This window comes from Argiope bruennichi, chromosome X2 (genome assembly GCF_947563725.1).
Source record: "Argiope bruennichi chromosome X2, qqArgBrue1.1, whole genome shotgun sequence".
NCBI lineage: Eukaryota > Metazoa > Arthropoda > Arachnida > Araneae > Araneidae > Argiope > Argiope bruennichi.
Genome location: NC_079163.1, coordinates 26,346,856 through 26,369,153, shown reverse-complemented (window position 1 = coordinate 26,369,153; position 22,298 = coordinate 26,346,856). Strand labels below are relative to the sequence as shown.

At 29.9% G+C, this 22,298-nt stretch overlaps 1 protein-coding gene across 1 annotated transcript in view; it reads right to left on the bottom strand.

Annotated features, from left to right (window-relative positions):
• Window positions 1–22,298, bottom strand: part of LOC129960790 (D-glucuronyl C5-epimerase B-like) — a 74,274-nt gene that overhangs the window by 31,491 nt on the left and 20,485 nt on the right. The gene's annotated exons all lie outside the window — the stretch shown is intronic.

The following is a 22,298-nucleotide window of genomic DNA, read 5'->3' as shown; positions in this document are numbered from 1 at the left end:
GTTTTTGGTGTTGATATAAATACAGGGAGATTCAAAAAGCTCAAAGTATTAAAAGTAGGTAGGAAAAACAAAAATAAATTAAAATCACCTAAGAAAGTCTGACCTGAGAGGGCAATCAACAAGAAGGTGCTGTTTACAATTGCTTTTTTAGGATTTCAATGTCAGTCATAAGAAGTAAGAGAACCGGAGATAGTTTATGAATTCCGAAATGGCAAGTATATCGATCACACTGGAAAAGTCTTAATCGCCGCTGCCATATCTGCGAAATGCAAAGTATTTTCGAAAAGGTTCTCCTATCTAAGCGTCGGTATGTAAAGTGTTCATAACTGTTAATGATAAGAACTTAGACCAGTTTTTGTAAAGCTGGATTTTTGCACGTATTGTTCAAGTGTAAAGTATAACAAATAAAGGATAGATAATTAAGATCGATACTGGCTTGCCATTTCTGCAACTTTGTGCATCCTCTAACTCACTTAGCGGCGATTCTGAGCATTCATTTCTATGCAATCCCAGTTTGTTTTTGCATTTTCTAATTATTCAAACAGTCTAATAAGTAACAAAGAATGGTTACGAAAGGATTTACCACTCCAAAGATGATCTCGGATTAGTGTTCCGTCAAAATCTCTCTGACTAATCAATGAATTTATTTTTACAAATAGAAACAAGAAAATAATTACCTAACAAGACATAAATCCGATTTATTCACTTGTAGACTATTAGCTTTATAATTAGTAAATAATACCAATTTTTTAAATTACACTATTATTATTTGCACTAAAATAAGTTGCATAACAGCGCCAAATAAGTGAATATAGTTTCCCCTCCCCCTATATGTTCAATGTGAAAAGATTTAGATTTTTGTCACACTGTTTTAACAAAATGGATTCCTGAACCACAATTTGTTTGTCTTTTCAACAATTATGTATAACTATTTTCTCTATAAATACATTTAGAAATGTCTAGGGTTTAATGTTTTCTCATTCTAGTAATATTCAACTGACAAATAGCTTGAAAATAACATTAAGCATTTTACCATGAATCACTTTGTTTTAACAAAAAGAAACCTTTACCCTCATTTAGTCTGCTTTTCACGACCTCGGATACTGATATTTCAGATTGATACACCACGAATAACAAAGAAATAGCAGACAGTCACTGACTGCGATCACACAGGTGTGAAATTTCAATATATTATAAAGGCAAATTAAGGAGGAAAAAGGATGAATATTTTATTTCACTAACGACGTAGACAGAATTGCAGCTGATATGATCTATTTCAAAGTGGTATCAAGGTCCAAAAGGTTCGCTTGATACGCTAAGGCAAATAGATACGATTGACAAGGAGTGGCATACAAGAAGATACAATATATATTTCAAAAATTAGAAATTTATCCTCATCGACTGTAAAATTGCTTTTCGTTAGGTATGATTAGGTATGATTTTGTGCTCTCATTCAATGCCAACATTTGATAGACTAAATTACTTAAGATTGCCGAAGTAAAAGATCAACAGTATTCTATAGTTATTTTACCATTGCGAAAATGATTTCTTAGAGATATTAGAATTTTTTTTGGTGATGGTGGGTAAAGATATTAGTAAAACACGCACGCACGCGATGAAAATTGGAAATTTCCATTTTGTTCTTTCATCTGTAAAACATATATTTTAATACTAAAGCATTGCTATAAAATGAAAGATATAATCTTAACTAATGGGTTCAGCCGAGTAAGCACATTTTAATGCCTTTCCCTTTAAACGACGTTATTTTCAGATTTCAATGTTTCTGAATATATATATATACCTGTTTATAATTTATAGTAACATTCTTACTGAATATTAAAATAATCTATGAATCAATAACAAGTTTCAATCTCTTTTAGGTAATTAAAAATCCATTTTGTGTCAGAAGAACAAAATTCTGATGAAAATTTAGTATGTATGCATAAAAGCATTAACTAAAAAAATATGTTGGGATGTTGGTGCATTTGTAGTAAGAATGCTCTTCTGAATATTTTAAGCACCTGTATTTCATAAAATATGCATTTGATCCACAATGGAATAAATTACAATCAAGGTACTGAATTGTGCCAATCCGGTGTTGATATACTTGGATTTCGATACTGAGGAAATGTCAAGAATTTTACAACTGGACTTTGCCTTAGGTAAAATCAAATCCTTCTTTTCTGAAATATACAATTTGGGCAGACGAATGTTGGTGTGGAATTTTTAGAAACTCCTTGGTTGGTTCCATTTTGCCCAACTGTATGCTAAATGGTGACCGATTTATTCAGTTAATTTTGATTTTCATTACATCTGAATTGACTTTGGCAATATTTGTAGATCTCTGTAGTGATTTGTCGATGGATTCAAAAAGCCTGTTTTTAAGTCACAAGAGATGAACTTGATCGCATATGTATTTTATTTGATGAAAACTTTGTAATTGCAAGAATATGTATAACTGCAAATGTTAAAAGAATGAATGCATAGATGCCGAAGGTGATCATTTTGAATAAGTTTTTTTACTCACTTCAATTAATGTAATATTTAATCACTTTTCAAAATTTAACGTAAGTTAATAAATACATCATTAAGCAAATGCTTTATGATTCTCCTCATTTAATAATCTTTTGTAATATACATATTATCTCTAAGAAAGATAAACGAAAAACTCTCTCAAATACCAGTATGAGGTATGGAAAAATGTTCCAAGTCAATAAATTTATCTTTTGATATCTCAGCAAGTTTTGCAATTTTGTATGTTTATATATTAGTGTAAGCAAAACATTTTGCTCATCGACGCTTTTTTGCTAGGGGAGTCATGTAAAACTTCAATTTTTATAACTTTTTATTATTAACGTCTATATAAATCAATATATTTTCATACATTTGTGTACCTTATTTGATGAAATTTTGCAACTGGCAGTATATGTCTAATTTAGGTAATAAACGCTTGTTCCACCTTTTTTTTTTTTTTTTTTTTGGTATAAGTGTGTATAATAGAATTTTTGGAAATAAAACATGTTTTAAAAATGATTTTGGAATTTAGAGTGAATACAAAAAGTGAAATAAATATTAAGTTTGGTTTAGTTATAATGATGTTTCGTTTTGCCTAATATAGCAAGAGGGTTATTTTGGGGCACACCTCGTAATTTTAAACCGCTGTCTGATAATAAGGATTACACCTGAGTCAGCACCTTTCTTTCCAAAGTTCACATGCTATATTAGTAGGATAAAGAGTGATCTTGAGGTAAATATTAAGAATAATTTTTTTTTCATTCTAAAATGGAAAGGATGTCTGTTTATATAAAATTTTAAAACACCCTCTTACATAAAAAGAGTAAATAATATCATTATTAATATTTGGGAATTTTTTAGAATTACCGATTGCAAAAAAGTAAATTCAAAGAAGTTTAGAATTCAGGTAATTAATAAAAATGGTATTGGTTAACTGGTTGTTGAATAGAAAAGACGAAAACAATTTAATATATAACAAGTTGATCAAACATATTGTTGATTATATCGTTTAAATGTCGCGAGATACGATGTATAAATTTAATCAGTTATTTCGTGTTGAACACTTTTTCTTTTTGAAGACGCATTGATTGCAAGTGCATGCTGTATTTTTTGTGTTCAATTAAATACAATACTAAAACATTAATCTGGATGAAGTAATTTTCAATGTATCACTCATCTGGAAAAATATTACTGTAGTAAGAAATTTATTTTGTGGATTTTTTTTTTTGTGCCGGAAGTCTTATAATTAGGAATATGCCTTAAATAAATAATGCCATGATTTCAGTTTCTATATGTACCACTGAAGATAGTAACCGAAGCAATCTTGCAGTGCAGTCAACATCCAGCTATCTAACGAGCGTTAAGGTTTAAACTGGCAAATTTCAAATGCTTTTTCTATAAAATTAAAAATTCCGTATCGCGATATTCTTCTTCCAAGCGAACGATATGTTTTTAAATAACTCAATCAAATCTCTATTTAACGAAGCCTCATAATTTGTCTTGGAAAATTCGTTATAAAAAGGTCATTAAGCAGAAATTTGTAAATTAAGTCATAAAAATGATAAAATAAAAACAAACATTAAAACTCACTTATCCACATTACTGAGTTTTAAAAAGTATCCTAAAATGCAAAATGCAATTTTGCCTTTTATACGTTTATTATAATACATTTTTACACTTTTGTAAAGATTGAAAGCAATATCATCTGTAACCGTTTTTTTTTTTTTTTTTTTTTTTTTTTGTTGAAATAATAATATTCTTTTATACTGTATCAAAGATTGTTGAAATTCGTGAGAGTATTTTTAATAGCTTCTTCATTACCATGTTCTTTAATCACTCTACTGCTTTCAATACTCTTTGTAACATTTCGAAATATGTCATCATCCGTAGGATATTTAGAAGTTATAATGTTATCGTCAACGTGGGGAAAATCAGCTTTCTTCAATAGTTCCCATGACTCTCAGATGCTTCCAGTTTTCACGGTAGTCATGTTGATTTTGTTGAAAATTCGACAAATGAGAATTCGAGAAACATTAAAAAACATACAAAGAAACAAAAAACACCCCGAATATTTATAAAAGAAAAATATTAACAGGAAAAACTTTTTTATACAGAAATTATCTTTCGCAATAGACAGAATAAATAATGTGTAAATGTCGTTCAAAGTTCAGGTTCCGTAGAAAATTTCGTTAAATAGAAAACTTATTTCAATGAAAGTTCGTTGAATGGAGACTCTACTATATTTCCTAAAACTCACGGTTGAAATCGATTTTTACGGTTGATCGATTTCTCCTTTAAATCCAATCACCATTTGCTATTTAATGTAATAGTAACATTCAAAACGTTAATGATTTAAAATAAATATCATTTCCACACTTCCGCAAAAAGGATGTTTATCTTTTCCTTTTGGAACGCGGAAAAAAAACGAAATCGGAATCTAATTTCGTTTAACTTCCGGAGATTTTTTATTAATGATAAAATTCCATATCTTTTACAAGTTCAGAAGGAATCTTGTTTCATTCATTTCACATTCCATCTGTATAGTTAAAAAAAAAAATGAATGTATCAATTACATACGACTTTGCAAGCCAGAGTTGATTACTTTTTGCAACATCTGCTTTAAGAAAAAAAGCTTATTTTTAAAATACACAAGAAATTTACTCTGCCAGCATTAACACAAGCCTTTGTGGAAAAGTATTTTTGAATAATATCGATTTTAACATTCAAATGGTTTTTAAATACTTTAATTTCATTTATTTCATGTTCCTAAAAGCGGAATTTTGTAATCTCTAGATGCTAGAGCCTTCAAGTCCAATCTTACATTCTGCATTTACGAGTTCTCGATGATAATATTTAGATATTTTCATTAAGATTAAAAATTAAGTATCAATTAATCCATTAATTGAATTAAAGATGATGGAAGTTAGTTTTCCATTTACTCATGGCGTTGTTGGTGATAATACATCAGCTTTAAGGCTTTTAAGGTTTTAAACAAGCATATCAAAATATTTGTTACAAAACATTATTTTCCTTTTTGAAATGACATAAAGAATGATTTTTATATTTCGAATGTCTTCAAAATTTGGTCAGGTGTTTTTTGTGGGAATTCGGATGTTTTGCAAATTTGCTGAGTTCGGAAAAGTTTTTCATTTTTTAAAGAATTTTTAAAACCATTTGGAAATGAAATATCGATTCTAAGGTAGTTATTTTGTTTATTCGGTAGTTATTGCTTTCGAGAAGCTTTCGCATGCCATTCAAGAGGACATGTGTCCAGTTTCCCCACAATTTAGACATTTGGGTATCGAGTTTTACTGGATGTTAGTGCATTCTCTATAAGTATGCTCTTCTGAACATTTTAAGCATCTATAATATTTCATAAAACATGTACTTGATCCATGATGAAATGAATTACAATTAAAGCACAGAATAGTACCAACCCGGTGTTGAAATATTTCAATTTCGATACCGTGCAAATTGTCAATTTGGAAGACTTATTCATTTTTATCATTATTGGATAGAACAACTTAAAAGGGGTGCAAATGCCTTTTATTTTTATAGCTTAGAAGCTAAACAACTTTTTCAACAATAATTTTTTTTTTTTAAATTTAGATCTTTCTTTTAATTTGGCTAACTCTAGTATTCCAGGGCAGATCTTTTATGACAATTTTGATGGATTTACTATCTTTTGGGATGATTATGAAAAAATTCGGAATTATTCTTAGCTAAGAATCGCATTGATCTTCGGTTTCCCACTGAAGAATTAGCATGGTATTTAAAATACAGCCCGGCATATTACACTTAAATTCCCTGAATTTTTTTTTCATTAATAAATTTACGATCTTTAGCCAAATCTTCGGATTAGGACTATCTGATGGCTCCCTCAGATCATGAGATTTTCCTCATTTTCAATATTCATAACAATATCACTCTCATTATTTGAGACTATTTCGAATCCATTTTGGGTATCACAGGAAAGCTCAGAGTTATCATTGAACTTAATTTTGGCAGTATGATTTTTTAGGACATGTGCGAATTTATCATAAGAGGAATTTAAATTTTCATCAACATTTTTTTCCTTTAGGATTAATTATAGGGTATATAGGAGTAGATGCAAAAAATGGCAAAAATCCAAGTCCCTCAGCTTTTCTGCCGATTCTTCCTTAAATTTTTGAATTTTGATTTCATTTTCTATATATATCTTTATCGATTAACAGGATTAAGCAAATCAGTATATTCCTTACTCGTTTGGGTTTTATCATGCAAATCTTGCCAATATTTTAAACTGACTTTCAAGCTTGACGTCATCTTTATTGTCAGGGAATGATTGGCAATCATGGATAAAATGTTCCACTGCTGCCTCCATGATAACGTCTTTGCTGTCGGTCATTGTTTCTAAATAGGATTCTAAAAAGACCCTATGACAAATACTGATTTACATCTTCCTAATGTGCAAAACTATAGTAAATCTGAATAGTTTTTTCAACATCCCTTTGAATTTTGGCATTTAATTGTTTACCACTTTCAGTTCTCAAAAAATAATGTAATATATTATGAATAAATAATACAATTAATAATTCTGCGTTACGACAGTAGAAGATCAGATAAAATATGAAAACTACTGCATAAAATGAACCTTGCTCTGTTGTACACACAGTAGTGTAACTAGGGTGAGGCAGACAGGGACGCAGTTTCCAGGGGACGTAAAATTAAGGAATCAATTTGTTACATTACAAAAAAATCTAATAAGCTCTTATTCCCAAGACTTTTAAAAATTAAAATGGTTTCAGCAAAATTAGAGAAAATTAAAACATTTCAAAGGCAATAAGCTTGCCTAATTGGGAATACGGGCTTATTAGAACTTATAATTATTTGGTTATGGTTTTTTCCATCTATTTAAAACAGAATAAATTATAACAAAACTCCTATTAAATAATTTCTTTTCTGATTCGCATGAAAAGCAGAGTAGAACTTTTAAATCTTTCGGTTTAATGTTAAAAGAAATAACTTTGCTTTCTGATTCTCACGAAAACAACGAACACTCAACAATATTATAACTAGAGATTGTATTAATTTCGAAATCTTTTAATACGAGTATCATATGTCCTTAGAAATGAGTCATTTTTCACATATTTGGATGCTAAAACAGATAATCGGAAATTACATTCCTGATAATCGAATTATGAATATTAGAAAGTATATTTATGATTGATATAAACGTCCTTTATTTTAGCTTGAGATATATATCTCAAGCTAAAATAAGGAATGGAAAGTACTCATAATGAAATTAAATTTCCCAGCTTTTCTTATTTGGAGTGCCAAACAAAGACGGGGGGATAAACACGGCGCCAGACGAGATGTAAATAAGTCAGAAAGACGCATCTATTTTCATTCATTGAAACCTTTATTAATAAGCAAGAAAAGACCAACAGTATTCTGAACTAATGATTTTTTGGAATTTGGAGTAATGCTTTTGAATGCCAAAATCCGGAAATAATTTTCTTTAAAAATAAAAGGACCTACTATTGAAGTTATAAGCAATAAAAATCTATATTATAATTTAAGATGGCGTAGATATATTAACCAAACATCAATCGGATATTTTTATAACATAAACACACTCATAAATTATTTTCTTTAGTTTTAAATTATGTGAGGCAGATCTATTGATAATTTGGAAGATAGCAATATCAAGAGCAAGCTGCGAATGAACTTATAGTTAACTAAAGCTTATATTTTCATATCTCACAGTTTCAATAAGACAAAAAAAAAAAAAAAAAAAAAAAAAAAAAGAGCGATTTAGTTTTTTGGGTATGAAATGGACTTCAATGAAATCATAAACATTTCTCGTTGATAAAAATGAGGAAGGTGAATTAATAGCATTTTTGACACTTAAAGCCTTCAAAGTTTTTTTTTTAGAAGTAATGTATCCTTTTTTTTATATATATAAATAACTTTTATTAAAATTATAACAAAGTGCAGTTTCGTAAGTCATAGACAAATGAATAATTTGTTAATTTTAATTCATCTTCCAGATTTTGTGTATATTCTCACCTTTTTATGTCCTGCAATGCACTTTTAACTTTTTCATATGATGCTAGATATATTATTAAACAATATTAATTGTAAATTTTGATAAATAAATTTAACGATTTGTGTGAAATGATTCTGCATATATTAACTTAATTACAAGGCCTTTTGTATAATTTTTTTATAACAAAGGAATTAGTTTTATTATTTTTAATTAAATTATTAATATAGAATTGAGAAATTTCTCTGTATAAGTTTAGCATAAAACTTTCGAACTTAATTTATAAAAAATGTCTTCCAAACATTTTTGGAAATATTTTTATGATAATTTTATATTCAAGGTCTGTCCTTATACAAGGTTCATTGTGAAATTATTTGTTCAAAACATATCAATTACAAAATATTTTATCTACTATTTATTAGGTTTAATTGCACATTCAGTCTTCGGTCTTCTAGGTATAATAAATCTGAAAAAAATAAATAAAGGTCGCGTTTCAAATATATAACATAGTTTCGCGGAAAGCAAGAAGGCAAACTTAGAATGAACTTCAGTTCATTTTTCCATGGGAGGGCATGATTTGCACACGGAGTTCTAAGGCGGAAAGCGTCTGGCTACATCAAGACAAACGAGAAATTTGTGCGAAATTTTTCCTTTAGAGCATTTACTAAGAGATTCTTTTTGAGATTTCTTTGACATGTGTCAATTTAGGAAAGGGAATTTTAGATATCTTTAAACGTTATGCCGTGTGTGTTGGGTACTTTTATCCCTTCGCTCGGAGCATGATAAGTTAAGTGTCAGCAATTTGTTAGAGAACGTATCAGAAATCTATACTTATATAAAGCTCAATGTGTGTGTGTGTGTTGGCGCTCTGGCCAGACCGTTTGAATACAGCTACCAAATTTGGCACATGTATACCTTGGAGGTCGGGAATGTGCACCTGGGATCCCTTTTTTGAATTTTTGATTAGAATTTTAATTATTAATTAAAAACTAACTTTCCCGCCAAAAAAAATCTTTTCATTTTCCCCATCGCCAAATGAGTAAGGCTTCAGTTTTTTTTCCCACGCTAATGAGGCTAGGCTAATATTTTTCGGCCGATTATTTTAAACGATTGTTTATTTTCTTAATGTCTGATGCATTTAAAGTTAAACATTGCTAATTAATCGATCTTTCAGATTCATTCTGGAGTACTTTTGAATTAAAACAAACAGAATAAAGGAAATTAAAAATTTCTAATCTACATGGCGTTACCCCAACTGGCGTAGAAAAATTCACGCATTTGCGTTACCGTAACTGGCGATGAAAATTCACGCATGCGCATTGTGTTCTGATTGTTGACAACTATTATAAACGGATGCGGACTTAATTTAAATTATTTTTATGTTCGTTATATATTTTTTGCATATGTTTATAGTTTTAAGTACATCGTTTTTTAAATAGTTTTTTTAACCTGTTTTCAACCGATAATTTTAACGATTCGTTTTATTTTCTTAGTGTTTGATGCATTTAAAATTAAACATTGTAAATTAATCGATCTGCTCATGATAAATCTGAGAAAATTTTGTTGACAAATTCTTGAGATATTACATAAATCAAGAAAGATATTCTTTTGTGCCCTTAAAGTTTAAACGCTCAGTGACTCTGTTTTCAGTAATCATATTATATTAAATGCTTTCAGTAAAAAATAATATTATATTAATTGCATATTAATAATTTCCACTTTAAATTAAGTCATACATTCTACGGGAGCTGACAGAAAATTAGAGAGATACATATTACGTTATGACTGAAGGCCTTTTAATATTATGAGTGAATTATATAACTATCAAAATTTGAAGTTTTAAAATATTTTGATGAAGAAGCTATTAAAGTAGGAATTGCATTAATTATTAAAATTTTAACAAACATTAAGATTTGCGAACCGTCTGGTCGCCAAAGGCGGCTAGTAAATAATAAAAAAAGTAAGATTTAGATCAGGATATAAGAAAAATTTTAGAGTTAAGTAACACGCACTAATTTAAGAAAAAAAAAAGAAAATTAATTCAGATTTAAATTAGATTAAGAAATCATTATATTATATATATATAAAAAGAGAGAGAGGGCGTAATTTTGGTATTTGCACTGGGCATTATTTATACAGGCACGTCATTGTGTAGACACACAGTGTGATGATACGAAATAATGATCCGAAGTTTCAAATTCTGAATTCACAGCACTGCAAAGTGCTGAAACACAAATGAAAAATCTGATGATCAATCAGTACTGAAGTAACTGGAAGCGATTATACATGTACTTAATGAAAAAAGAACTGATTGACTTTTCTCTCGCCTTTTAACTACTGTGGGCAGTATTGCCTTCGAATTTTGACGCACAATGCAATTACACGCAAGCACGTTTTCCGCTTTTATAAATTTTTGGGATCTGCCTTTCGAAGAGACACGCCTATAATTTAGTGTGCGTGTCAAACAGTCATTAAATATGATACATTTTTTTTCTTCAATGGATTTAGCGAACATATAGAGGTACACATAAATGTATTGACCCATGCGCAAGGAGGAAGAGCTAAGATGGGTGGACGGTATTGGCAGTGGTATAAAAAAATAAATTAAAACGCGAGAGTAGCGGATAAAAAAAATAGCCGAGAGTATCGTCATAATAGCGCATTATGCAAATTATTTTATATTTTACTTAATCAGAGAGTAATAAAGATTAAATTCCACACCATTATTTATTTCTAATTTTCAATGCCGATCTAGCTTACCAAAAGAGTATAAAACTGACCTGAGACGTAGCATTAAAAAATAAATATCAGTTGATAGAAACAATATCCACCAAGAATAGAAGGAAATGAAATAACAAAATGTGTATTCAAAAAGAAAGGAATAAGGAAAACAAAAAGAATATAAATAATATTTACATATTTATAATAAAGAAACAAATAATTAATAAAGTTATATATAAGAGAATTAAATTTCTAGACACAGGTATATATATGTATTTATTCATATATGTATTTATATATAAACGCGTCTGTGTGTATGTAAAAGTGTAAAACCTATTTTGAAGAATGAAGGGAGGAATTTTTTAATGATCTTAACTCTTTCTAACTTTAAAAAAATAGTCTATTTTTTTAAAAATCTGTTATCAGATTTTCTATCAAAGCCATGAAAAGTGCGACGGAGAGAAACGAACTAGAAGGGCAAAAAGCGAGAAAAAGAGACAGTGAAAAAGTATTTTGAATTTATATTTAGAAATGAATTTGCTGATATCGCATTTTGATCGCTAAGGGAAAATAATAGTTCGTGCAACAGTGAACCCGGAGTTCGAGCGAATAGGAAATTATTTTTAGAACTTAGATTAGTTAGAAATTATTACATAAAAAAATTATGAACACATGCGAAAAATTTATGAATTTCACTCAGCAGGAACAAATAAATTATTTGATTTACGATGGTTTCAATAATTGATTTCATAAGGATCAAACTTTATTGATTGAATTGATTAAGATCAATTGAGCTCCGCGATAACCCATAGATCAGAATATTATTTACTATCAATTTTTAGTGGTGTATCTAGAATAGGAAGGATAGGACAGGTATACTGGGTGCAATTAACCGAGTGCGTAAATTGAGTTTAAGAATGAAAGGAACCATTTTATATGCTTCGTATTTAGCAATTTTTTTTAAAAAATTGCTAAATACGAAGCATATAAAATAAAACTGTAATTATCAACAAATTCGCATTAAAGATTTTGATAAATCTTCAGGTTTCAGATCTCTCAGTGTCCGAAACACAGTTTTGGAGTTATGTATTTGTGTGACCCTGTTAACCCTTTCTAGGGCCGTGGGAAGTATGCTTCCCACCAAATTTATCAATCTTTGTATGAAATTATGTAGGTTGGCATAAATTCTGACGAATTTTTTTAGTAAGTCAGAAACTTAGATGCTTCAGTTCTTTATCTCAGACAAAATGATGTGTCTTGATTTGTTACTTAATTATTAATTAACCAAATTAATTAATTAATCAAATTAAATTTATCTAATAAGCTAAATGAATCCCTTTTCTTATTCTAATTTCAAGCCTAAAAATATTTTAACATAATATGACTAGAAAAAAAATGGCCTTTTAAAGGGTTAACGCGGTAACTCTAAAACTGGAGGAGATAGACGTTAACTCCAAAATTGAAGATTTTTATCAAATTCTGGATGAAATGTGTCCAATGGGTCCTTTCTTTCGACATCACCTGGAAACGATAGCTCACAAATTCAAGGGACGTGGTTCAATCACCAGAAATGTAAATCAGTATCAAATTTTGGACCAAATGCATCATTGTATTCTCCTGCTATCAGTTTATCTATTCATGAGTATGTGAGCACAGTACTAAAAAAATAATACTGCTAGACAAATGAAATTTTATATCTGGTATAGACAAAAGATTATATCTGCATCAAATTTAATTCGGGAAAAAGAGAAATGTTTAAAATGGATATTCGATGCCCCCCCCCAATTCAATAAATGTTGAAGAAAGTAGACAGATTCACTATTTTTTCCCCTTTAAATCCTTTGATTCTTAAAAACTAATATGCTGATTAAATTGCCACCAACTGGGTCCTATACATTCTCAGGCCGGTCTTAGATCTCATGTATAAATTACACTAAAAATATTTTAGTGTATAATAAATCAAAATAATTTAGTGTATATCAATTTATAATCAACAATTTCAGTTACATTTGATATATATTCAGCATCGCATGATGGAATCCCAACTGCAAAAACCTATATGATTTTTTAAGTTTGGTTGAGGAATATTGAAAGGAAAGGAGGTAAGTCTTGCATTGCCTAAAAACCTCTACAGAGTTTAATCTGGTTTTGGTTTCAAAATATCATATACCAAAGTTCAAATTAACATCGCTGAAAGACCATTAAAAAAAGAAAAAGAAAAGAAAAGAAAAAACGACACACTTTTCCAAATAGGAAAGAAATATCTTTCAATATCTCAGCCGAACTGACATGTTAATGACCAAATGCTCCGTTTAGCATTTCGACTCTGCAAAAGATACTGAAATTGTCTAATTTTCTTTAATTATCAGTGAATAGTTGATTTAGTGGCTTTATTTATTTACTAAGCTTATCCAATATCAACTCTTCTTTTCCCATTGTTTCGGATCCTATTCTGAAGTCCAGAATACCTGGCCAATTCATTCTGATCAGACCATCAAGCTGACGAAGCGAAAATTGTCTTCGGAGGCAATAAAGGGGAAGAAACTCACCTCTTCCCCATCCTTGCCCAAATCTGTCAGCAGCGACATTTAATGAAAAAAAAAAAGGAATTTTACGAACCGCTCAGTCAGCGAATCGGAAGGTAAAGGCTTATAAATTCCATTTACAACTCTAGACATGTGTTGTAAATGGAATTCGAGCGGTAGAAGAGAGGTGCAGAACACATTTGCCCAGTAGATGAATTTTTGCGGATCTCAGTAACGATGGCATGTGTTTGTTCAATTGAGAAGTCTATAATGAGGTGGAAAGCAGGGAAGTTTGGAACACACCCGAGAATAATAGGCGTGCTGGAGGCCATCGATTAAAGGAGGTGTTGTGATTGGTTGGTGAGAAGCTACAGAGAAAGATGGTAAAATAGCGATAATTTTGAATATTGTACATATTCTAATATTATTTGAAATTTATTAATAAGGATATTTTCATCTCAGTCTAATTTCTAGACGTTTTATTTGCCTAATTTACATAACATATCTGAGTATGATGAGTGAGTGCCCTCTTTCGATTGCTTTTGGAATCATTTTTATGCATGGAAAAACAAAATCCAACTTCGCTCTGATCATATTCGTATGGACCAAAATTTTTTCCAAGCAAATTTTCAGCACAACCCGTCCAGTAGAAGACGCATATTTTTCTGTACTTAATCTCTGAATTATGATAAGAAAATCCACAAAACATATCCTTATTTACCAAGATTAATTTAGCCTATTCGCTTGTGTGGAAGAATTCATTTGAATTTTTTTTTTCGTCGTGCGCCGTATACTAAAATTTATTATGTGTAACAGAAATATAATTATTATATCAAACATATTTCATCATTATCTACAGTGGCCTGGAGCAAAACAGAATTGAACAGATAATAAATTTCTTCGAAATTTCCGGTTGGTTATTGATGATTCGATGGTCCCAAAATTGTTTTTGAAGAGGAATAGCAAGTTTAAAATTGAAAATCCAATCCAATCCAAATTTTCTTTTCTTCTCATTTTTTAAAGTTTTGGTTAGTAAGATTTTTATCATTAAAAATCAAATTCTATCAACAAAATGGAAGAAAATAAAAGCATGAGGTAAATATTCCATCACACTTTAATAGACGAGAGAATATGTAGTCATATAACAGGCACAGCAATAGATGTGTTCCAAAAATTGAAACAGAATTCATCATATATCTCATCTTCATTTTTTTTACGGTTACGTTTTAAAAATAAGGCTATATCGATTATCAATCTATCAAATTCTTTCGATTATCGATCATAATATATATCTGCATTATACGATACATCAATGCTCATGACGCTCCTACGTATTTTTAAATTTATTTAATCATTATCATCTCATATATTAAAATCTGATATCTCAATCCTAGAAATTTTAACATGTTCTAGACGGACAGTACACCGTGTGTGCAATATTAGAATTTGATACCTTAACCCTAAATATTTTAACCTGTTCTAGACAGACTGCATACCGTGTGTACAATGAAACTGAATTGTAAATTTCGGCTTCTAGAAAAGGTCTCAAAAAAAAAAAAAAAAAGAATGGGTTAAGGAATTGAATTTATGATTTCACATGAAAGGTAAATTATATAAATAAAGGAATAAACAACATCATCTAAAATAAAATATGAATTCATAATTATCTTAATAAAAATCAAACAAAATTATCTCCACTCAAACTCAGTAAACTCATTAATAATTATATATGAATCAAAATCATTAAAATTTCACCAAATTATACAGCTGTACACAAACAAAAAATGAATAGTAAGATATACCGATTCATGTTTTTTTATGATTTGAAATTTGATTACTATCTAGTCATACGTAATCATTATTTTAAGCGAAAAAATCATTAAAAATTCTGAATAGATAATAATAAAAACTGATATCATGATGTAAAAGATATTAAAAATAAAAACAAAATAGATTTTATAACAGAAAGCAAATATCTCTCAATGCAGGATGTATGTCTCGGAGTTTTTAATTATTTAAAAATTGTCTCACAAAACAAATTAAATCGACGGACGCTGTAATTAAGAAACGAACGTATACGATTGCCACTTAATTTGCAGAAGTCGGTATCTATAATTTCAAAGAACGGATATATGATAGTATGATTACTGCATTTCCCTTTGACGAAAGTCTGACATGGCGAATACATAAACACACCACTAACTTTTTTCAAACTTTGGTAAAATGTTTATAACTTGGCATTAAATTGCGAGATTCTTTCCCCCATGTGATAAGACGAAAAGAAGGAACAGCTCAAGTAGAAAGAAACATAATTAAAGAGTAATTGCGCTTAATTAACAAATCTTTATATTTCAGTCAATCTGCCTCAGGTTAAGTTATTTTAGGAACGGAAGTTTTACCAAACAAAATAATCTGTCAAACATTTTTTTTTCTCACCAATTACTTTTTTCTCAAAAGATGAAAATAAGAGAAAAGATTAATCAGAAAATTTGTTCCTCCTAGTTGCGTTGCTCATAATGACTCAGAAAGTTTGTTAATAATTTCTCAGTAACAAAATATTCAGTGTTATGTTTTAATCTAAAATTCTAAGCAGTCTAAAATAGAATGGTAAAATGAAAGTACACATCTCATGGTAGACCAGATCTATTTTTTGAAGAAACTATTTCGTACAGCAAGCGGAAAAAAACAAACAAAAAAACAATGAAATTCGGAAGGGTGGGTTTGGAACGGGAGAAATACTTCCAGAAAACAATTTCATCCAAGGTCACGTGACAATGGGTGAAGCCTGCAATCGGTCTGAAGATGAACAAACGGGGGTGGGTGGGGGATTCTGAATAATGTTACTTTAAGTCGGGAAAAAGAACTTTACTCCAGGTGTTCTTTTTTCACTTAGAGAAGAGTTTTATTTAACAGTCTATTTTTCCTTGGCAAATTGTTCTCTTTAAAGAGCGCATTTTCGCAAGGAAAAATTTCAAGCATAACTGGTAGAAAAGGGGTTGGAGTAAAATTTTTCCGGTTAAAATTGTAGTTAGTGGCTTACATTCAACTTCGCAGATGTTCAAACCAGTTTCATTTTAAACTTCAGGGACAAGAAAAACATTCGAAAACGTTTTGGACAGTTGAAGAGTACTTTCTACTAGTTCTTTGCAAATGAAAAGAAGCGACGGTTCGTTTCATTTAAATATTTAATTAAGTTCAGGCAGACAGAAAGAAACAGAAAGTGCAAAACTCACACATCTTACGATGCTAATTGAATCAGTGCCAAAGAGAAGGTTTCAAAAGAGAATATCCGGTATACTGCGTATACTTCTTCCGTATGCACCATCTTGTAGATGGTATGCAATGTTCTGGAAACGATCTTGAAGTTTAATATACGAAAATCAAAAATTACTAAATGAATTTAACATATTTTTACTTTCTAGTACATGAATTATAGAAAAAAAATATTGTAATCATTAATCCAAATTAGAAATAAATAGATTTTAAGTTTAAAAGAAAAATGAATTAAATGGAATAGAAACGAAGGAAATGAAGAATCCGGCCTGAAGACTTTATTAAAGGTCCCCCTCAGGCAGGGATTGAGACCAGCAATTTTTTTCTGTGAAGGGTCTGACTTTCGTCCAAGTATTGACCCTTGTGACACAAAAATCACAAGAAGTTAGGGCTTTTGAATACAAGAATTAATATCAATAAAGCAATGGCAATAAATTACACAAAATAATTAGCGAAATATTATTTCAAAATTCAATTCAAATCTAAGCAAGACCACAGCAAAACCACTACACGACCATTATCAAACTATAACCCCCCTCCCCCCAAAGAACATCCCTGGTTTGAATCCCTGCCTGAGGATAAACCTTCATAAAGTCTTCAGGCTGGATTCTTCATTTCCTTCGTTTCTATTCCATTTAATTCATTTTGTTTTTAAACTTAAAATCCATTTATTTTTAATTTGGATAAATTCCTTTGTGTTTTAGATGTAGCAGCATTAGCGCGCACTAAGTACAATGTATCTTTTTTTTTTTTTTTATAATTTTCACTCAGGAAATATTTACATTTAAGTTAGTTTCTTAAAATTGCTTTAATTTTGGTTGGTTAATTCTAGTAATCATTAAAATATTTGCCCTCGAAATTTTGATAGATATTAATTTTTTCGATTGTTCTCGGTTCCGGAGGGAAAGGGGATATTTTTGTATTCTGTTCGTCTAAACACAATAACTCAAAAACGGTAAGAGTCAGACGGATGAAATTTGGCATATGATTTTATCGCCAGAATTGCACAATTCTACGAATTTTTGAGTAAAATCCATCATAGGTTGAGTGACAGTCGGTAGGTTTCGTTGTATGCATAAGATAACTCGAAATTGTAAAAAGTTTATTCAGTTAGATTCATACGCCGTTCCAAAATCATATGAGAGCAATTCTGAACAGATCTCATAGTTCTGAATCATGATAAAATAATGAGGTTAACGCCTGAGCCGGTATACCTCTCTCCAAACTTCCACATCACACCACAGGGGTAGTTTGAGTCTCGACAGATTTAACATGCACTAGGTTCGTATTTATAGAGGATCTTATCTCGAAACCACGACCCCCCCCCTGCCGTTCCGGAGTACAAACTTTATCAACAAAAAGCTAGATGCATGAATTTTAGAATGCGATCTTTATACTAGTATTTCAAACCAGCATTAAATTTGGGGATTAACCCTTTGCAATCCGGAAAGTAATAAACGCATACCATATATATGAGTGTAAGAATTAGGAAGTTCAAAAACAAATTTATAGGTTTGTCATAATTCCTTAAAATTAATGTGAAAGTTTTTGCTAAAATACGGCTTTTATAGCAATCATTATCTAACAAGAAATATTAAACGAAGCATACTTCAGAATGCCGAGTCAGATTCGATGATGGACCGCAAAGGGCCAATTAATCGGTTAAAGGGATTTTTCAAATTACATATTTGATTTTCTTCATTATATAAACTAAACATAAAAAGTACCATATTATGAAATTTACGAGAAAGTCGAGAGAAGAATATTCCTGTCGCTTCTTTAATGCACAAGCTTGACGAGGTTAACTTTAAAGTTCATGCAAAAGGGGGGGGGGATAAATCAGTTTAACATTGGTTATCCAGTCATCAATAGCATTTCTTACTGATATGGTACATATGACGTAATATCAACAAATTATTGAAGAACAGATATTTCCAAAGAATTGAAAACTAATATTTTCAAACATCAACATCATTCAAAATCATCTAAAACATTTATTATTGTCTAAATAACACAACACTATTTGTTAGACATTTACAATTTTGTTTCATTACACAGCAAGCATTTTTGCTTTTCTTAAAGTCATCATTGTTAAATTTAACATCATAACAAATTCCCATATTCACTTTTTGTTAAGAGGAATGACTCCAGAGATTTTGTATTCATGATATAAGCTTCCGTCACCGCCCCCCCCCCAGCCATGCTAAAAATACTTCAACTATTCGTACTGCGGTGAGCGGTGCGAGATTCGGGAAAAGGATATTTTCAGTGTATTTTGTAGTTTTCCGTATATATGTCCATTTATCGTAGTTTTCCGTAGTTTATCATTATATATCCGTAATTCTGTAGTTTTCATCTAATTTCTGTAGCAACTGCGGAAATTTTGTAGATGTTGGAAGGTAAGGTTTAACGAGAAATTCACATTTTTATAATTTCAGAGTAGTTTATTTTTCTTGTTTTATCTACCAATATTCTATTAAGTACGAAAAGCGTATAACCAAAAGAAAATAACATAAAAAATATTCGCCAATATGTTCCACACAGATTCGTTGATATAAAACTGAACCAATTAACCAATGCAAAAAAAAAAAAAGCTGTTTTTGGCAAATTAATCTGTACCTAGCTAGTGAAAATTAAAAAAAAAAAAAAAAATAGAGGGGAAGGCAGCTAGTTTAAAAACTATGAGAAACATTCTCCCCTTATATGGACATGAAAGAGAAAGAGAGAGAAAACAGGAATTTTACTAGACTACAGATAGCCATGAAACAAAATGGAGGTGGCAAAGGAAAATGCTTTAGTTATACTGAATAGCCTACATTTTAAATATAAATATGTAAGGACAATTTTACTCATTTTTAATTACGAAATTCCAAAAATGAATCTGAGTACATGTTGTCCCAACTGAAATTTTTTTAAATATCAATCTTGATATAATAAGATACAAGAATTACACTAGACATACATGTACACTAGCTTACATAGAAAATGAATGTCCGTCAATAACTGATTGAATAGTAAACTACACAATTTCAACTTTCGCTTCCTTAAAATTCCTTGGTTTATTGCAGTTGAAATTTTTATGCTATTTCATGTTATGTAATTAACGGTATTTTTTAATGACATTAAACGATCTAGATCTGGTCACACTAGTAAGATGGTTATTATTAAGTGGTTTTACAATGAATTTAAATAAAAACTGGTGTACATTTTATTTTATTTCTTTTTTTCAATTAACCTGTTTCGCGCTTGTAATGGTTCAGTCTCGAAATCGATTTCTCAATCATTTCTTGAAATACTAAAATTTAGAAATTATGTACTTAAGTGTACTCAAAATTAATACACCATTTTAATATTTTCGGTATTTAATTATCAATTAATTGATGAAGATGATGAAACTTTGACAGCATTCCAATATTCGATAATATAATTGAATAATAATTATAAATTGAAGATTAAAAAATAGAAAATAATTAAAATAAAAAATTCTACTTCGTAGTATATTAAGAAAAGTGTGTCTCTAAAGCCGGTTTTCATAAAATTTATTGCACAATAAAATCGAAGTGAGGCAACGCGTTGTATTTCTGCTTATGAAAGAATTTATCATAAGTAGAAAACGATGATAAATCTATATTCAAAACAGGAATTAAAACATTTCCATTCTTTTTGTTAAAAACAATTGAATAACAATCATAAATTGAAGATTAATAAGTAGAAAATAATTAAAATAAAAAATTCTACTTCGTAGTAGTATATTAAGAAAAGTTTTTCTAAAACCTGTTATAAAATTTATTGCGTAATAAAATCCAAGTGAGGGAACGCGTTGCATTTCTACCATCGAAAGAATTTATTATGATTATGACAAGTAGAAAACAATGATAAATCTATACTCAAAACAGGAATTAAACAGTTTCTTTGCTTTTATTAAAGATAGTTTAAGATCTTATATATGGTGCATTGTTATTATGCTGGACACCGCTAAATTTCACGTCAGAATATGCGGAGTGCTAATCGATTTCATGTCCGAAATCCCGGTCCCAGCTATTAGATGTAAAATCACGGGGTAGTGATTGTCGATCTACCAGGAAATTGCTCTATGTTGGGACTATACCATAATCTATTAGGAATGAGCGTCGCAACTCGGAATTGAGAGAAGATGAGGGCGATAATTCCTGAACTGGCATCCTTTTCCAATAGTTTTATCTCAAGCCACAGTAGTATGACTTTTGTATCATAACTAGCAGAAACGTTTACCAGGCGGATTTTCAGTATAACTGATTCGTACTTTTTTCAGCCATGAAAACGATACTTTGCTACAAGATAAACTATTCATAAACAGTCTATGAGAGAGTTTGATGATATTTATTAACAAACTTAATTTTTTTTATATTACTTCAGACAATTGCAGATATTATGTACAGTGGCCTGAAAGCGATAAATTAATATTCACAAACCAACCCATAAAAACGTCAAAAGCAAAATAATAAATTTACGAGTAAATAAATAAAACTGAAAATCTAGAACTTAACTAAATCTACTACCAAATTATGGAATAGATTCTCTTCAAATTTTACTCACAAATTCTGTGAAGCATGAGAAAGGTTTTAGTGAAAGTATAATGATAATTAAATAGTTAGTTTTTTATAAATTAAAAACTGTTTATAAATGTACAATATATATATATATATATATATATATATATATATATATTCATCTTTCGCGTTGCCATTCCTATTGGACTAAAATATTATCGATATCTTAATCACCCCCCCCCCCTTTTTTTTTGTTTTCGAATTGCCATTCTCCATTTTTGACCAACTTTTGTATCATTCTTTAAAATTATCAGTCAGTTACAGAAAAAAATTAGTATGAGCGATTTTTATACATTTTTGATACAGCCGATATTCCCGTTTTCATTAATAATATGGCTGCAGAAGATAAGAAGAATTTGCTTATTATATAATATATAAAAATGAATTTTTGTTTGTTTGTATTTTATGCATTGCCGTACCGTTCATCCAATGGCGATAAAACTTTGCCAATGCTTTTCTTTATGCTTGCACTTGCGCAAAGCTTATAGGCATAGTGCAATTATATATATATATCTAATATATAAAAATGAATTTTTGTTTGTTCGTATTTTATGCGTTGCCATACCGTTCATCCGATTGCGATAAAACTTTGATAACTTATTACTTTGAGCCGAGAACATCCATGTTTTCTCATAGCCAGTTGGAAGC